A 19,357-nucleotide genomic window follows, 5' to 3' on the forward strand; every position below is an offset into this window, starting at 1 on the left:
CCCCGCGTCGGGCTCTGGGCTGATGGCTCAGAGCCTGGAGCCTGTTTCTGATTCTGTGTCTCCCTCTCTCTCTGCCCCTCCCCCGCTCATGCTCTGTCTCTCTCTGTCCCAAAAATAAATAAACGTTGAAAAAAAAAAAAAAAAAAAGAAATGGAAGGAAAACTTCCAAACCCTTTCCATGAAGCCAGCATTACTTTGATTCCAACACCAGAGACCCCACTGAAAAGGAGAACTATAGACCAATTTCCCTGATGAACATGATGCAAAAATTCTAAAAAAGATATTAGCCAACTGGATCCAACAATACATTAAAAAAATTATTCACCACGACCAAGTGGGATTTATACCTGAGAAGCAGGGTTGGTTCAATATCCGCAAAACAATTAACGTGATTCATCACATTAAAAAAAGAAAGGACAAGAACCCTATGATCCTCTCAACAGATGCAGAGAAATCATTTGACAAAATACAACATCCTTTCTTGATAAAAACCCTCAAAAACGGGAACCCTCTTGCACTGTTGGTGGGAATGCAAACTGGTGCAGCCACTCTGGAAAACAGTGTGGAGGTTCCTCAAAAAATTAAAAATAGACCTACACTATGACCCAGGAGTAGCACTGCTAGGAATTTACACAAAGGATACAGGAGTACTGATGCATAGGGGCACTTGTACCCCAATGTTTATAGCAGCACTCTCAACAATAGCCAAATTGTGTGTGGAAAGAGCCTAAATGTCCATCAACTGATGAATGGATAAAGAAATTGTGGTTTATATACACAATGGAGTACTATGTGGCAGTGAGGAAAGAATGAAATATGGCCCTTTGTAGCAACGCGGATGGAACTGGAGAGTGTGATGCTAAGTGAAATAAGCCTTACAGACAAAGACAGACACCATATGTTTTTACTCTTATGTGGATCCTGAGAAACTTAACAGAAACCCATGGGAGAGGGGAAGGAAAAAAAAAAAGAGGTTAGAGTGGGAGAGAGCCAAAGCATAAGAGACTGTTAAAAACTGAGAACAAACTGAGGGTTGATGGGGGGTGGGAGAGAGGGTAGGGTAGGTGATGGGTATTGAAGAGGGCATGTTTTGGGATGAGCATTGGGTGTTGTATGGAAACCAATTTGAAAATAAATTTCATATATTAAAACATAAATAAATAAAAAATAAAAAGGTCAATATACAAAAAAAAAAAAAAAAAACCTCAAGAACGCAGGGATAGAAGGATCATACCTGGAGATCACAAAAGCCATATATGAACGACCCAATGCTAATATCATCTTCAATGGGGAAAAACTGAGAGATTTCCCCCTAAGGTCAGGAACAAGACAGGGATGTCCAGTCTCGCCACTGTTATTCAACATAGTATTGGAAGTCTTAGCCTCTACAATCAGACAACACAAAGAAATAAAAGGCATCCAAATCGGCCAGGAGGAGGTCAAACTTTCACTCTTCACAGATGACATGATACTATATATGTATATGGAAAACCCAAAGATTCCACCAAAAAACTGCTAGAACTGATTCATGAATTCAGCAAAGCTTCACGATATAAAATCAATGGCCAGAAATCGGTTGCATTCCTATACACCAACAATGAAGGAATGGAAAGAGAAATCAAGGAATCGATCCCATTTACAGTTGCACAAAAGACAATAAAATACCTCCGAATAAATCTAACCAAAGAGGTGAAAAATCTATACACTGAAAACTATAGAAAGCTTATGAAAGAAATTGAAGAAGATACAAAGAAATGGAAAAAGATTCCATGCTCCTAGATAGGAAGAACAAATATTGTTAAAATGTTGATACTACCCAAAGCAATCTACATATTCAATGCAATCCCTATCAAAGTAACACCAGCATTCTTCACAGAGCTAGAACAAATAATCCTAAAATTTTTATGGAACCAGAAAAGACCCCAAATAGCCAAAGCAACCTTGAAAAAGAAAACCAGAGCAGGAGGTATCACAATCCCAGACTTCAAGCTATACTACAAAGCTGTAATCATCAGGACAGTATGGTACTGGCACAAGAACAGACACTCAGATCAATGGAACAGAATAGAAAACCCAGAAATGGACCCCCAAACGTATGGCCAACTAATCTTTGACAAAGCAGGAAAGAATATCCAATGGACTAAAGACAGTCGCTTCAGCAAGTGGCATTGGGAAAACTGGACAGGGAAGGGACATGCAGAAGAATGAACCTGGACCATTTTCTTACACCATACACAAAAAAAAAACTCAAAATGGATGAAAGACCTCAATGTAAGAAAGGAATCCATCAAAATCCTTGAGGATAAAGCAGGCAAAAACCTCTTTGATCTTGCCCACAGCAACTTCTACTCAACACGTCTCCAGAGGCAAGGGAAACAAAAACAAAAATTAACTACTGGGACCTCATCAAAATAAAAAGCTTCTGCACAGTGAAGGAAACAATTAGCAACTAAACTAAAAAGCAAGCAACAGAATGGGAGAATGTCATTTGCAAATGACATATTACATAAAGGGTTAGTATCCAAAATCTATTAAGAACTTATCAAACTCAACACCCAAAAAACAAATCATCCAGTGAAGAAATGGGCAAAAGACATGAATAGACACTTCTCCAAAGAAGACATCCAGATGGCCAACTGACACATGAAAAAAATGCTCCACATCACTCATCATCAGGGAAATACAAATCAAAACCACAACAAGATATCACCTTACACCTGTCAGAATGGCTAACATTGACAACTCAGGCAACCACAGATATTGGCAAGGATGCAGAGAAACAGGATCTCTTTTGCATTGTTGGTGAGAGGGCAAGCTGGTGCAGCCACTCTGGAAAACAGTGTGCAGGTTCCTCAAAAAACTAAAAATAGACTACCCTACGGCCCAGCAATTGCACTACTAGGCATTTATCCTAGGGATATAGGTGTGCTGTTTCGAAGGGATACATGCACCCCCATGTTTATAGCAGCACTATCAACAATAGCCAAAGCATATCAAGAGCCCAAATGTCCATCGAGAGATGAATGGATAAAGAAGAAGTGGTATACACACACACACACACACACACACACACACACAATGGAGTATTACTCAGCAATCAAAAGGAATGAAATCTTGCCATTTGCAACTGCATGGATGGAACTGGAAGGTATTATGCTAAGTGAAATTAGTCAGAGAAAGACAAAAATCATATGACTTCACTCATATGAGGACTTTAAGAGAAAACAGATGAAAATAAGGGAAGGGAAACAAAAATAATATAAAAACAGGGAGGGGGGCAAAACAGAAGAGACTCATAAATATGGAGAACAAACTGAGGGTTACAGGAAGGGTTGTGGGGGGTGGATGGGCTAAATGGGTAAGAGGCATTATGGAATCTACTCCTGAAATAATTGCTTCACTATATGCTAACTAACTTAGATGTAAATTTTAAAAAATAAAGAATAAATTTTAAAAAATGAAGCCAATGGAAAAACTATTAAAAACCTAATAACATCTAAGAAAAACATAAAATGGTAGTCTGTAAAAAATCAGTATCTATAGGCCATATTAACAATGACTCTTGATTTAACCAAAATAATATGATTTAACAGTACTGAGGCATGGGAAGAAGTGTTAAAAAAAGACAACTTCTCAAAAGAAGTTAATATTGATGTTTAAATTTATAATTGGTGTTATATGCATGTAAGTCAGAAATATGGAGTTACCACACCTTCAATATTCAAAACTATTTTAATCCTTTTTTAAGAATTTATATCATACTGTGCTGTACCTCAGAATGGTAAATGGTTTTGCAAAAAGAAATCTATCCGGACTCATTTTTCCATTTATAGGAGAGGAACACATTTTCTTTTTCCTCTTGAATCACCACTCCATGATACAGCTGACTTTCACAGAAAATCATTCCCTAAAATTTTTCATCTGGTCAATTCTTTGTTAATAATGATGGAACATATGGTCCTAAGCCAGATGCACTACTAGTTCACGCTTTGCCAAAATACTTCCCTCCATCATGTAGGTTCCAGTTATCAAGGACATAAAAGTGAGCTCCTTCTATGTATTACAGTCGAACAGTTGCATTCTACTGACTCATCTCTATCCTCAGTCAGACAAGACACTTTTCGGATGACAACAAGAAGATAACAGATACCCACTGGGAGGACTAATAGATCTTTTTCCTGCATGTTTGGCTAATGAAAGTGACTGTCATAGAACTTTACTTAATTATGATAATTCAGATATGATGTGTAAGAGAGTTAAAAGTAAAGCATTAAGTAAAGCAGTAATTTAGCAATATTTAAAAATGTATTTTGATAAGAATAAATTATACATTTAAATATGCTTCACCAGAAGGCAAATTTTTCTAAAATGATGATTTGGCCTATTTCACTAACATTTTTTTTTTAATTTGAAAGATCAGAATTTGAAGATGTGGGATTTAAAACTAATACTGCTTTGAGTATTTTTTTCATGCTGATATAATTTTCAGTTTCTGTTATAAGTGGCACTAAGAAGAATTAATAGATGTTGTATTCTTTCCTATAGTATTTAATTTCACTTAAAAGTGATGCAATAAAAGAAGTAAGGTGCTTTTCTCACTGCCTCTTGTTCTTTTTTGTTGCCAAGTTTTAAAGAAAAATTTGTGTTTATATCTTACCTTGACTTTATTTTTATTTAAACAAGTATGATATATTCCTTTCATCCTATAGAGCATGAAAAGCTCTTTGGGGAATATTTTCCTACATGTGGTAATAATGTCTCTACTTTATAAAAGTTATGGCCATGCAGCTTCATGGCTGTATTGAAATGGACAGGTGCATTGCTTGGTCGAGGGATGGGACAGATCAATAAAGACAAAAATTTGCCAACGAATTTATTTTTCATTTAAATTGTTTTGTAACAGTGCAATGGTTTTACCTTGTTTTAATGCATTTGTTTAAATTTTTCCCCTTGAAAGTGATGGCCTCTACTGTCAAAGAAATTAAGTTGTTAAAATCAGGCATATTTGAGAAATAGTCATCTAGCTTAACTTATTAATGACCACCAGTGATTGATATATGGGAGGAAAAAGTTTTCCTAGATCCTCCTGAAGTTCCTGGCTGTGTCTGAACATGAAACTGACACAGACAGATTGCACAGGAGAAAAGCATATCAATTTCATTGGAATTTTACACCTAAAGTGCAGCCTTCACAAGAGAATGATGGCTATAAGGGGCCAGAGGAGGAAGGCGCTATCTCTTTCAGACAAAGAACCAGGGCATTTGTGAAGAGTTGATGAGAAAAAAAGGTTTGGCCTAAGGACGGTAAATGGTGAAGAAGTAATGAAGAAAGGGGAACAGTTGGTTTCACGAGGTTTGTGTGTACATATTTTTCAGCCCCCAATTCCCCATCACTGGTGATAAAAATGTTTTCATTCCACCTGGTACAGAGAGGGTACCTTTCACATGCAAGATTTATCTCTTACTTTCAGGGAAGAATAGCGAGAGGTTGGAAGGTCAGAGTGACCTTGCTTCTGCCATTTTCTCAAATTCCTTAAGATTTTGAATATGCCAAGGAGTTATATTGGGGTACTGTGTCCTGAAGCCCAATACAGCAAATGTGAAAATGCGTATTTCAATACGCATCACATCTGTAGAATCTAGAAGGATCTGTTTTAGCTGTTTTATAGGCTTTATTAGGATTCTGGCTACTATTAAACATGAGTTGTAAGAGGAAAGGGTAGAAGGAGACCTTACAAAACTAAAGTCTGGAGCTGTGGTGTCCAATTTGAGAGCTTTTAGCTACAGGTTGCTACTGAAAACGTGAATATGGCAAGTCTGAATTGAGATGGGCTCTAGGTACAAAATACACACCAGATTGCAGACTTAATATGGGAAAAAAAAGAAAGTAAATACCCCATCAATATTTTGTAAAAGAAATTGATTACATGTCAAGCTGATATTTTGGACACTTTGCATTAGATAAAAATATGTGATTAAAATTTGTTTCACCTCTTGATTTTTCTTTTTTAATGTGGCTATTAGAAAATTTTACATTGCATATATGGCTTGTATTATATTTCCAGTGGCCAACTCTGATGTATTGAGAAGTTATCAGACTCTGGATGTGTCTAGAATGTACGGGCAACAGATGGATTGCATATGGATTTTGAAAGTATGAAGTCAACAATAACTATAAAAGTTTTTTTTTTGGTCAGAGTGACTTGGAGGATGGAATTGACATTTTAAAATCAAGATTGGAAGAGTAGAAGGAACAAGTGTGGACAGCAAGGTTATGTTAAGCTTTGGATGCGTGAGGGGCAAAATACCACGAATGGGAAATCTGAAAAGAGAAGACTATATTTCATGCTAATCTCTAGTTCTTTTAGAAGTTGCCAATTAGAGAAGAGCAACTTGAATGTCCTTAATCTTCACTGGTTTGGGTACAAATAGGAACATGTTAACACAAAATTTGTCTTGACCCCTCGTTTTAAGTCAGAGAAACTTCACATCACCCAATGTCCTCCCCAATTATGTTTGGCTGTGCATGCTTCTCTGTAAAGATGGTATGTTATTCTATCAAGTAAAAATGCTACTCTGCTGACCTGAGCCAAAGATGGCACTTCATGGGGTGTCTGGGTGGCTCAGTCAGTTAAGCATCTGACTTCGGCTCAGGTCATGATCTCATATTTCATGAGTTCAAGCCCCACCTCGGGCTCTGTGCTGACAGTTCAGAGTCTGGAGCCTGCCTCAGATTCCATGTCTCCCTCCTTCTCTCTGTTCCTCCCACACTCACACTCTGTCCCTCTCTCTCTCAAAAATAAATAAAGATTTAAAAAGAAAATAAAAGATGGCACTTCATGCCTAGGCTGTCATGGTCTATGGAACAGTGAGACAACAGTGGGGCATTGTGTCATAATTCCAAAACAGCTCTTATAAAACAAAACAAAAAAATTGTTCTGTAAGACACAGTCAAAATCTCTTCACTGGTACTCAGAATTAGTATATTAGGACAAGTCTAATAACATTAGTAACAGGTCTATCACCATCCTGATGCAAACTGTATTCATGCTCTCAAAAGTCTCTAAACAGAATTATACCTGTTCTCCAATTCCCGCCCCCATGTATATCAACACAAGGGAAGTACACATCATATAGGTGACCAGCCACCAGTGCAGCAAACAGCCAGATTCTAAATGCTAATATAAAGCTCAATTAAAACACTTTGTTATCATTGGTTGAAGGAATTTTCTCCTACTCCCTGATCCTCATCAGTAGGAAGATTTGTCTTCAATGGAGGTCTTCTCTCTGTGGTTCTGTATTCCTTTTGCACAGAACCTGAACTTTGCAGCAGATAGAACTGAGTTTGAACGGGCTGAGAATTTGGAAAGCTATTTCAAATGTCTCAGATAACAAACCCAAGAAACTAGTATATAGACTCCATAAAGATAAATATATAACTCTCCATTTGGGTTTTTAATGTGTTAAGTTCTACTTTTGTTAACAAAAGTAAAAAAAATACTTGTGACTATCACAAATGGTTTAGAATGCTTTGGCAGTTGGGGCGCCTGGGTGGCGCAGTCGGTTAAGCGTCCGACTTCAGCCAGGTCACAATCTCGCGGTCTGTGAGTTCAAGCCCCGCATCAGGCTCTGGGCTGATGGCTCAGAGCCTGGAGCCTGTTTCCGATTCTGTGTCTCCCTCTCTCTCTGCCCCTTGCCTGTTCATGCTCTGTCTCTCTCTGTCCCAAAAATAAATAAACGTTGAAAAAAAAAAATTTAGAATGCTTTGGCAGCAAATATATGAGCTACATTTCAATGCATGTGTGGTAGACTTTAAATATAGCAAGATGTGTTGCAAGATGTGTTATAATTGAATCTCTGATTTTGCTTCCTTGTCAACTCTGATTTAACAGTAAAGGAGCCTGCCAACTTCCAGTTAGCCTGGAAATTAACTTACCTGGAAGCTATTTTTCAGTGAGAAAAATTAGAATGCAAATAGCAGGCTAAATATTTGGTACACCAGAAGCAATATTGTTTGAAATACTTACTCTTCAGTTTTCATGATATTGTAACTTATTTAAAATGTAATTTAAGAAAAATTGGCAAAAATATTTTAATTTTTCAGTTCACTAAATTTATATTAATATCATAACAAAACCCATGGATTTCTGAGGCAATTATTTGTTCATTAAAATACTTCAATAGGTGTTAGTTTATAGTTGTTTAGTTTTCTTACTAAACTTTCTAAACCATAAATTTACAATAAAAAGTTTTTAGGGGTGCCTGGGTCACTCAGTTGGTTTAGCGTCCGACATAGGCTCAGGTCATAATCCTGCAGCTTGTGAGTTCGATCTCCATGTTGGGCTCTGGGCTGACAGCTCAGAGCCTGGAGCCTTCTTGGGATTCTGTGTCTCCCTCTCTCTGCCCCTCCCCAGCTCACACTCTGTCTCTCTCTCGAAAATAAATAATCATTAAAATTAAAAAAAAAAGTTTTTAGAATCACCTGTCTTTATTTTTATGTAGTTTAAGTTTCTCATATTTAACAAAATCAACAAATATTAGTTAAAATAATTCAATTGGTTTTGTAAAAATCAATTCCTAAATGTGTGATAGAGAGAAATCATTTAATGTAGCATCATGCTAAATGTATACAAGAAAGTTAACAATTTCAGTTTTTTCAATGAAGACTATGTTAGTACGTGATTTTATTAATAGAGACTTTTTGTCACAATCTAAACTTTTGATAAAAATATATTACCTTTGTTTACATATGATGTTAAGATTTGGCAGTTTGCTTTTTTAAAAAATCTTTTAAATTTAAATCTGAGTTAGTTAACTTGTAGTGTAATAATGATTTCAGGAATAGAAGTTAGTGATTCATCACTTATATATGACACTCAGTACCCATCCCAACAAGTGTCCTCCTTAATGCCCATCACCCATTTAGCCCATCCCCCCACCCACTACCCTTCCAGCAACCCTCAGTTTGTTCTCTGTATTTAAGAATCTCTTATGGTTTGTCTCTGTTTTTATTTTATTTTTGCTTCCCCTATATTCATCTGTTTTGTATCTTAAATTCCACATATGAGTGAAATCATATGATATTTGTCTTCCTCTGACTGACTTATTGCACTTAGTATAATATACTCTAATTCCACCCACATTTTTGCAAATGGGAAGATTTGCTTGGGATTCTCTCTCTCCCCCTCTCTCTGCCCCTCCTCTCCTTGTGCTCCTTCTTTCTCTCAAATTAATAAATAAACATTAAAAAAATAAAAGAAAGTGAAAGGATGGAAAAGTCTTTACTATGTAAATGGAAATGAAAGAAAGCGAGGGTAGCAATACTTATATCAGACAAAATAGTCTTTAAAACAAAGACTGTGACAAGAGACAAAGAAGGGTATTCTGTAATCATAAAGGGAACAATCCAACAAGAAGTTATAACAATTATAAATATTGATGGACCCAACATGAGAGTACTCAAATACATGAAGCAGCAATTAACAAATATATAAGAATTAACTGACAGTAATATAATAATAGTAGGGGAATTTAACACCTCATTTATAACAATGGATGGATCATCCAAACAGAAAATCAACAACAAAACAGTGGCTTTGAATGACATATTGGACCAGATGGATCTAACAGATGTATTATTTCATCCTAAAAAAGCAGAACACAATATTCAGAGATGCACACAGGAGGGTGACTGACTGGGCGGCTCAGTCAGTTAAGCATCTGACTTTGGTTCAGGTCATGATCTCACAGTTCATAAGTTTGAACCCCTCATCAGCCTCTCTGCTATCAACACAGAGCCCCATTCTCTCTCTGACCCTCTCCCTCTGACTCTCAAAAATAAATAAACCTTAAAAAATAACTGCATGGAACATTCTCCAGAATAGACCACATGTTAGGTCACAAAACAAGTCTCAACAAATTCAAAGCATTCCAAGTCCTATCATTTATCTGTTCCAAACACAATGCTATAAAGCTAAAAACGAGCAAGAGAAAATCTGCAAGTAACAAATACCTGAAAGTTAAATAACCCGCTACTAAACAATGAATAGGTAAACCTACAAATCAAAGAGAAAATTAAAAAAAAAATACATGGAGACAAATGAAAATGAAAACACAATGGTCCAGAATATTTGGAATGCAAAAAAAGCTGTTCCAAGAGAGAAGTGAATAGCAGTATAAGTGTAGCTCAAGAATCAAGAAAAATCTCAAATAAAGAACCTAACATTAACCTAAAAGAGGTAGAAAAAGGATAAACAAAACCCCAACCCAGTAGAATTAAGGAGATAATAAAGACTAACACAGAAAAAAAAGTGAAATAAAAAACTGAAAAAAAAAAAAAAAACCAATAGAACAGATAAATAAAACCAGGAGCTGGTTCTTTGAAAAGATCAACAAACTTGAGAAACCTTTTGAGAGACTAATTAAAAAAATTTTTTTAACATTATTTATTTTTGAGACAGAGAGAGACAGAGTGTGAACAGGGGAGGGGCAGAGAGAGAGGGAGACACAGAATCTGAAACAGGCTCCAGGCTCTGAGCTGTCAGCACAGAGCCTGATGCAGGGCTCGAACTCACAGACCGTGAGATCATGACCTGAGCTGAAATCGGATGCTTAACCGACTGAGCCACCCAGGCGTACCAAGAAACTAATTTAAAAAAAAGGCCAGGGGGTGTGTGGAGAAAGGACTTAAACTCAGAAATCAAAGAGGATAAATAACAACCAATACCATAGAAATTCAAAGGATTATAAAAGAATATTATGGGGGCGCCTGGGTGGCGCAGTCGGTTAAGCGTCCGACTTCAGCCAGGTCACGATCTCGCGGTCCGTGAGTTCGAGCCCCGCGTCGGGCTCTGGGCTGATGGCTCGGAGCCTGGAGCCTGTTTCCGATTCTGTGTCTCCCTCTCTCTCTGCCCCTCCCCCATTCATGCTCTGTCTCTCTCTGTCCCAAAAATAAATAAACGTTGAAAAAAAAATTAAAAAAAAAAGAATATTATGAAAAATTATATGCCATCAAATTGTACAACCTAAAAAACAATGGAAAAAGTCTTGAAGACATATGACCTCCAAAACCATGTCAGAAACAAACAGAAAATGTGAACAAATTACCAGTAGTGAAATTGAATCAGTAATCAAAAAATCCCAACAAACAAAAGTCCAGGACTAGATGCTTCACAGGTGAATTCAACCAAACATTTAAAGAATAGTTAATACCTATTCTTCTCAAATTAGTCCAAAAAATATAAAGGAAGTAAAGCTTCCAAATTCATTCAATGAGGCCAGTGTTATCCTGATACACAAACCAGATGAAGACATCACAAGAAAAGAGGACTAGAGGCCAATATCTCTGATGAACACAATGCAAAAATTCTCAATAAAATATTAGCAAACCAAATACAGCAGTACATTAAAAAAAATCATTCACCACGATCAAGTGGGATTTATTACTAGATTGCAAAAGTGGTTCACAAATATTCACAAATCAATCAACAAGATACATAACATTAACAAGAAAAGGTCATTGATCATTTCACTAGATACAGAAAACATTTGACAAGATACAATACCCATTCATGATAAAAATCCTTAACAAAGAAGGTTTAGAGGAAACATTCCTCAACATAAAGAAGCCATATATGAACAACCTATGGCTAACATCATACTCAATGGTGAAAATCTGAGAGCTTTTCCCCCAAGATCAGGAACAAGAGAGGAATGTCCACTCTCACTGCTTTTATTCAACAAGCTACTGGAAGACCTAGTCACAGCAATCAGACAACAAAAAGAAATGAAGCCATCCAAATCAATAAGCAAGAAGTAAAAGTTTCACCATTTGCAGATGACATGAAATCCTAAAGACTCCGCCAAAACACTAATTCAGTAAGGTTGCAAGGTTACAAATCAATATTCAGATATCTGTTCCATATCTATACACTAATAACCAAGTAATAGAAAGAGAAATGTAGAACATAATCCCATTTACAACTGCACCAAAAGAATAAAATATCTAAAATAATCTTAACTGATGAAATAAAAGACCTATACTCTGAAAACTATAAAACAGTGATAAAAGAAATTGAAGATGACCAAACAAATGGAAAGATATTCCATGCTCCTGGACTAGAGGAACAAATACTGTTAAACTGCCCATACTATGTAGAAAAATGTACAGATTTAATACAATCCCTATCAAAATATCAACAGAATTTTTCACAGAACTACAACACATCATCCTAAAATTTATATGGAACCACGAAAGACCCCGAATAACCACAGCCATTTTGAAAAAGAAGAACAAAACTGGAGATAGCACAGTACCAGATTTCAAGATATACTACAGAGCTGTAGTAATCAAAACAGTACTGTACTGGCAGAAAAACAGACGCATAGAACAACGGAAGAAAACTGAAAGCCCAGAAATAAACCCACAATTATATGGTTAATTAACCTATGACAAAAGAAGTAGAATATGTAATGGGAAAAAGTCTCTTCAACAAAAGGTGTTGAGAAAACTGGACAGCAACATGTAAAAGAATGAAACTGAACTACGTTCTCACATTATACACAAAAGTAAGTTCAAAATGGATTAAATACTTAAATAAGAGATCTGAAATCATAAACATCCTAGAGAGCACAGGTAGTAATGTCTTTGACATTGGCCACAGGAATGTATTTTTAGATATGTTTCCTGAAGAAAGGGAATCTAAAACAAAAATAAATGATTGGTATTACATCAAAATAAAAACTTCTGCAGAACAAAGGAAATAATCAGCAAAAGAAATAGAGGATATTTGCAAATGATGTATTTGATAAAGGTTTAGTATCCAAAATATATAAAGAACGTATACAACTCAACACCAAAAAAACCCTCCAAATAATCCTATTAAAAATTGGCAGAAGACATGGGGCGCCTGGGTGGCGCAGTCGGTTAAGCGTCCGACTTCAGCCAGGTCACGATCTCACGGTCCGTGAGTTTGAGCCCCGCGTCGGGCTCTGGGCTGATGGCTCAGAGCCTGGAGCCTGTTTCCGATTCTGTGTCTCCCTCTCTCTCTGCCCCTCGCCCGTTCATGCTCTGTCTCTCTCTGACCCAAAAATAAATAAACGTTGAAAAAAAAAATTGGCAGAAGACATAAACTGGTATTTCTCCAAAGACATACAGACATACATAAAGACTGACAGACACATGAAAGGATGCTCAATATCACTTATCATCAGGGAAATGAAAATCGAAACCATAATGAGATGTCCTCTCACATCTGTCAAAATGGCTTAAAGCAAAAGCATGAGAAACAACAAGTGCTGGCGAGGATATGGAAAAAAAGGAACCTTCATGCATCTGTCAGTGAGGATGCAAACTGGTTCAGCCACTGTGGAAAAGAAGATTCTCCAAAAAATAACAATAGAATCACAATATGAGCCAGTAATTCCACTACTGGGTATTTACCCAAAGAATACAAAAACACTAATTTGAAAAGACATACACACCCTGTGTTTACTGCAGCATGATTTACAAAAGCCAAATTATGGAAGCAGCCCAAGTGTCCACTGATGGATGAATGGATACAGAAGGGATGATATATATATGCAATGGAATATTAATCAGTCATAAAAAAGAATGATATCCTGCCATTAGTGACAACATGGATGGATGGAAAGGGTATAATGCTAAGTGAAATAAGTCAGTCAGAGAAAGACAAATACCATAGGGTTTCACTGATACGTGGAATTTAAAACAAAACAAAACAGAACAAATGAACAACAAAAAGAGACAAAAACAAAAAAACAAAACCCAGACCCTGAATTATAGATAACAAACTGGTTTTTACTAGAGGGAAGGTGGGTGAGGGGGATAGGTGAAATAGTTGAAGGGGATTAAAAGTAAATTTATCATGATGAACACTGAGTAATGCATAGAATTGTTGAATCACTATATTATATACCTGAAGTATAAGACTATATGTTAATTATATTGAAGTTAAAAATAAAAAAAATAATGGCTTTAGAATAATAATTTATAAAATTGTGGACTCTTTTTAATTTCAATGATGTCTGTATAGTACCTCAATGATTCCTAAGCCCATTTTTGATATATTTAAAGAATATTGCCTGTTATTGACCGATCCCTATTTTAACTTTTATACACACACACACACACACACACACACACACACACACACTTCTAATTGGAAACTGTAATCATGGACATCTCAAACAGGATAACAAGAAATCTCTATTTTACTGTGTTATAGCCCAAATTCATTATGTTTATTTTCTATGATTCCATATTCAATTACAGTACTAGAAGCTAACATATTAAAGACTTAGCAGCTATGCAATCAGAATTCAAAAGTTCACACCTTTTAATCATATCTCTTGGATTTCAGTTTTTTTTTTTTTTTCAACGTTTATTTATTTTTGGGACAGAGAGAGACAGAGCATGAACGGGGGAGGGGCAGAGAGAGAGGGAGACACAGAATCGGAAACAGGCTCCAGGCTCTGAGCCATCAGCCCAGAGCCCGACGCAGGGCTTGAACTCACGGACCGCGAGATCGTGACCTGGCTGAAGTCGGACGCTTAACCGACTGCGCCACCCAGGCGCCCCTCTTGGATTTCAGTTTTAATCAAACTAATAAAGGAAAAGGGAAAATATTATGTTGACATTTTTTAAGGAAATGCAATAGCCTACAACTCAACTGAAAAGCCAAAGAACAAGCAAAGCACCCTCCATGCAATCAAAGTAAGTGCTACACAGTGCAGAACCATATGCATGCACCTCACTAATAGAAAACATTCCTGCAACCACATTATTTTTTCATTACATGCAATTCTGTAATTACTTGGGTCTCCTGGAAGAAGATATTTTCCCTAGTAGTATGCAAAGAAAACAAAATGTTTAATAATGAGAAAGGGAACCTTATAAAACACAGCAATTAAATAGAGATATTCCAATAAACACCAAAAATAATGCGTATTTAATATTTATAATTATCCCTCAATGCATTAAAAATATGTCAGTCCTTGAAATGACTAATCTACTCAAACTGGACTGGTGGTCTCAGGTTCTCTTGATCTTAGCCAAAAGGCAGAGAAGTGATAGGCCTTGGGTTCATGAGACATTTGAGCTCTAACCAGCACCGATTTACTTCGCTGTAAGAAAGAGTACAAGACTGGAAACACAACATGGATGAAAATATCACAGCAGAGGTGTTAGCATTGTTAGGCCTGACTTCTAAATATCTTAGTAATTCCACGTTAGGACAAGTTGGGAAAAAAGGCTACTACAAAGATATGGAACAATGTAGTATGAAGTAGTGATAAGCTCTGGGTTGTGCAAAGCTGCTTCTTAATAGCTCTAGTTAATTGTTATTTGAAAAATAGTTTCAGCAATTAGGTACAGGTGATCTTGTTTGGATTCTCATTTATCTCGCATTTGGTATTAGTTTTTTGAGCTAGCGTTATAGGAAGGATTTGACAAAAATCCTTAGGCATCTGAGCTAGAGCAAAGGCCAAATACTCTGTTAGCCCTCTCCTTGAGTCATATTCTGTGTTGATAGAATTCCAACAGGGGAGGAGTCTACCTTGGCCCCAAAAGCGTTTCACAACGGGGCTGGAGATGAGAGTGTAGTAGGACTTGTCATCAGCCATTGAAACCTAGTCCTCCTAGTCACATGGGAATACCTTCATTTTCATTGAAATTTTGGTCACTGGATCAGGGAGGGGCCACTGCTGTGTTCTCCTTTACAAGACCTCAGTCACCTCCTGGCCTCTGAGCTCTCTGGTCCACATCTGTCCTCTCACAAATACAGAGGAAATCATTCTTCCGTTTCTCCAGATCTTGCTACAGTCCAGAGAGTGTCCTAAGGGCAGACACAGGCCCTCCTGCCTGGACACGTTATTCTTTGTGCACTCGAACACTGCCGGCAACTGGAAGAAGCTGGATTGCCTCATGCTTTCCTAGAAGTGAAACATTTCCCATCTCCTTGGGATTTGTAAATCTACATGTGAGTTGTAGATATATCAAAGTATCATCTTTTTCTATTTGACTCTCTAGTTTCTGTCTTAATCAGTTGAATGTTAATATATATCTCCCTATTTCATAAATATTTTCGATATAGTTCTGAAAATATTAACTTTATTTTGAATAGCTTTCCTTTTTTATTTTTTAAGCTTATTTATTTTGAAGGGCACCTGGGTGGCTCCGTCAGTTAAGCGTCTGACTTCAGCTCAGGTCGTGATCTCGTGGTTCGTGAGTTTGAGCCCCACCTCGGACTCAGTGTTGACAGCTCAGAGCCGGGAGACTGCTTCACATTCTGTATCTCCCTCTCTCTCTCTGGCCCTCCTCTGCTCATGCTGTCTGTCTCTGTCTGTCTGTCTCTCTCTCAAAAATAAACATTAACATTTTTTTTCAAGTTTATTTATTTTGAGAGAGCAATGGGGGAAGGGGCAGAGAGAGATGGAGAGAGAATCCCAAGCAGGCTCTGTGCTGTCAGGTCAGAGCCCAACGTTGGGCTCCATCTAACGAACCCATGAGATCATGACCTGAGCCGAAATAGAGTTGGATGCTCAATGCACTGAGCTACCCAGGCACCTCTAGAATAGCTTTTCTTGAAAAATTCTACCATAGCAATGCATACAATCAATTCAATCACTTCCCTAATGTTGGCCACTTATTTTTTCTTCACTGTTTCATTCATTATTGGAATTAACTTTTACATTTACATTTTTCCACTTTCAAAAGTATATTATACTGTACTTCTGCAGTAGACTACTTGAAGTAGAATTACTTTATCAAAAGAGATCTGACTTTTAAAATGAGCGTAAGCCTGGACATTTTGGTATTTTTTAGAATTCAACATACAGCTATATACATTTATGCATATGCATTTATACACACACACTAAACTTAGAACAAACGTGATGATATCACACATGGTGAATGAGTGTAGTGCTAATCCCCCCCCCATTTCCATCTCCCTATTTTTTTTTTAGTAATAAAGCTTTTGAGTTTACCTAGATAATTAATGACTATAAGCTATTGCCTAAACTTCTTACAAACAAATGCAATTTGTATTTTAGCCAATGGCAGTTGGCAGTTTAGCAGCTTATTTTTTGCCACTAAAAATATTCAATAAATATTCATATATGCATAAACATTTCAAGATGGGATTATTAGGCAAAAATACGAACAAAACTATTTTCATTGTACTTGATCTTGTCAGTTAAAAAATATATATATATAGCATTGAATGAGCATGTCCTTTTCCACACATCATCACCAACAGAAAGTATTTTAATTCTTGTTACATTTTCCTCACTGGGAATAAAGTAGTATTTCATTGTTACTTAGTTTGCATTTTCTGGCTTACAAATGAATTCAAATATATTTCTCTATGATTGTTGACATTTCCCTTTGTGCTTTTATAAACCTAAAATTAGGTTAACCCTAAATGTATATTAACCCTTATTCTATTGGATGACTATTTCAACAATTGTAGGATATCTTTACATACACATATATATACATCATATATACATCCTTTGTCTTTCATTGGCTTTGTTCTATTTTCCCCTAATAATGTTTGTCTATTTACTGTGCATATGATACATTTTAACAATTCAATTTTTAAGAACTATTTATGAAATCTCTAACATTCTTTTTATATTTTCTTGATTTCTAGAATTATTCAGGTGGACCACTGCTAAAATGTTGATGTGATTTCTTAGATTGTCCTGTAATAATGTATTTTTTTACTTTTTTACATTTAAAAATTTCATCTGTTGGAATTTAATTTTTCTATATAGTATAACATGAATATACATTAAAATTTTTTTTGATGTTTATTTATTTTTGGGAGAGAGAGAGACAGAGCACAAGCTGGGGAGGAGCAGAGAGAGAGGGAGATATAGATCCAAAGCAAGCTCCAGGCTCTGAGCTGTCAGCACAGAACCCGACGCGGGGCTTGAACTCACAAGCCACGAGATCATGACCTGAGCCAAAGTCAGACGTTTGACCGACTGAACCACCCAGGTGCCCCCATGAATATCCTGAATATCTATTTTTAATTCCTTTTAAATATTTCATGTTGTCCACAACATCTTATTAACTATTTTTTCCTAGTTTATTAAACTACAACCTTTTTATGCATACAATTCTCATATAGAGTATGATCTTTGATTTCTTTATTCTTTTCTACTTATATATTTAAATTTCTATACTGAACATTGCAGTAACTTTTAAACTATATAAGCATCATGCAATATAATATTAACTTTTTACATCTATTATACTTCCAAAATTGTCACCCTACTAAACAAGACAAACAATGGGGTGGAATATTTTTTTCTGGCTAAATAACATCAGATGTTAAAAAAAAATAAATTCCATTCCTATACACTTCTGGATAAAACTGAACAGTAACAACAATTAACAAACATTTTAATTCAGTTTTTGCTTGCAAAAAAAAGTGAAATGAATCAGTTTGGTGGAAACCAGACCTGGAAATATTCCCCAATAGCTATGAGCTTTGTTTTTTATGCCTTCAGATACACAAGAAGCCAGCTCTTGGGAATATTTACAGCAGAGTTGTAAGCAATCTCTTGCCTAAAAAGAGAGCACTTGAGGTGTTCCTTCTTCCATGAAAGAGAGAACAGAAAATATTGGCTTAACTGCCAGTGAGATGACAGAAAGCCTATCTTTTCTTCAGGCTCTGAGTTGGGAAAACATTAGTAATTCTACGATAATTTAAAGCCCTAGCCTATGTGTAGGACTGGGAAGATGATATGATGGTTATGAAATGTGAATTTACACTATCGCCATGGTAAAGAAATTCTTAACACTAAGAAAATAACCCAAAATATATCTCTCCATCAGTGATACACTTGGGGTATGTGGCTCACCAGCAATAGAAAAATCACGTTGGGGGCATGATTCATCTACACAGATTACATAAGGTTTCATAGGACTAGATGTGGGCCACTCACATGAGAAGGCCAATATGAGCTTTTATTTGTCCCTAGTGTAATAAACTGTTGTGAATATTTTCCAAAGCCTAGACACATATTGAAAGCTGCTAACTCATTTTATGAGGAAAATCTAAAACTAATTGTACATTTAAGATGTTTTCCCCATTAAAAACATACACATGTTGTCCATTTTATTTTTAATATAGTCACCCCAACTATAGATAAGACATTCTGTAAATATCATAGTTGGATATATTAGCAAATGTTAAAAAAAAGCATCATAAAGTTTAAATCAATGACATAATTATGTTTTAACACAAAGACATATTTTAATATGCTGAAAGATAATTAGAAGTGACCATATTGCAAAGGTGTTTACAGCATGGACTTTAATGTCA

This window comes from Herpailurus yagouaroundi, unplaced genomic scaffold, assembly GCF_014898765.1.
Source record: "Herpailurus yagouaroundi ecotype Mexico unplaced genomic scaffold, PumYag 181, whole genome shotgun sequence".
NCBI classification, from domain to species: Eukaryota; Metazoa; Chordata; class Mammalia; order Carnivora; family Felidae; genus Herpailurus; species Herpailurus yagouaroundi.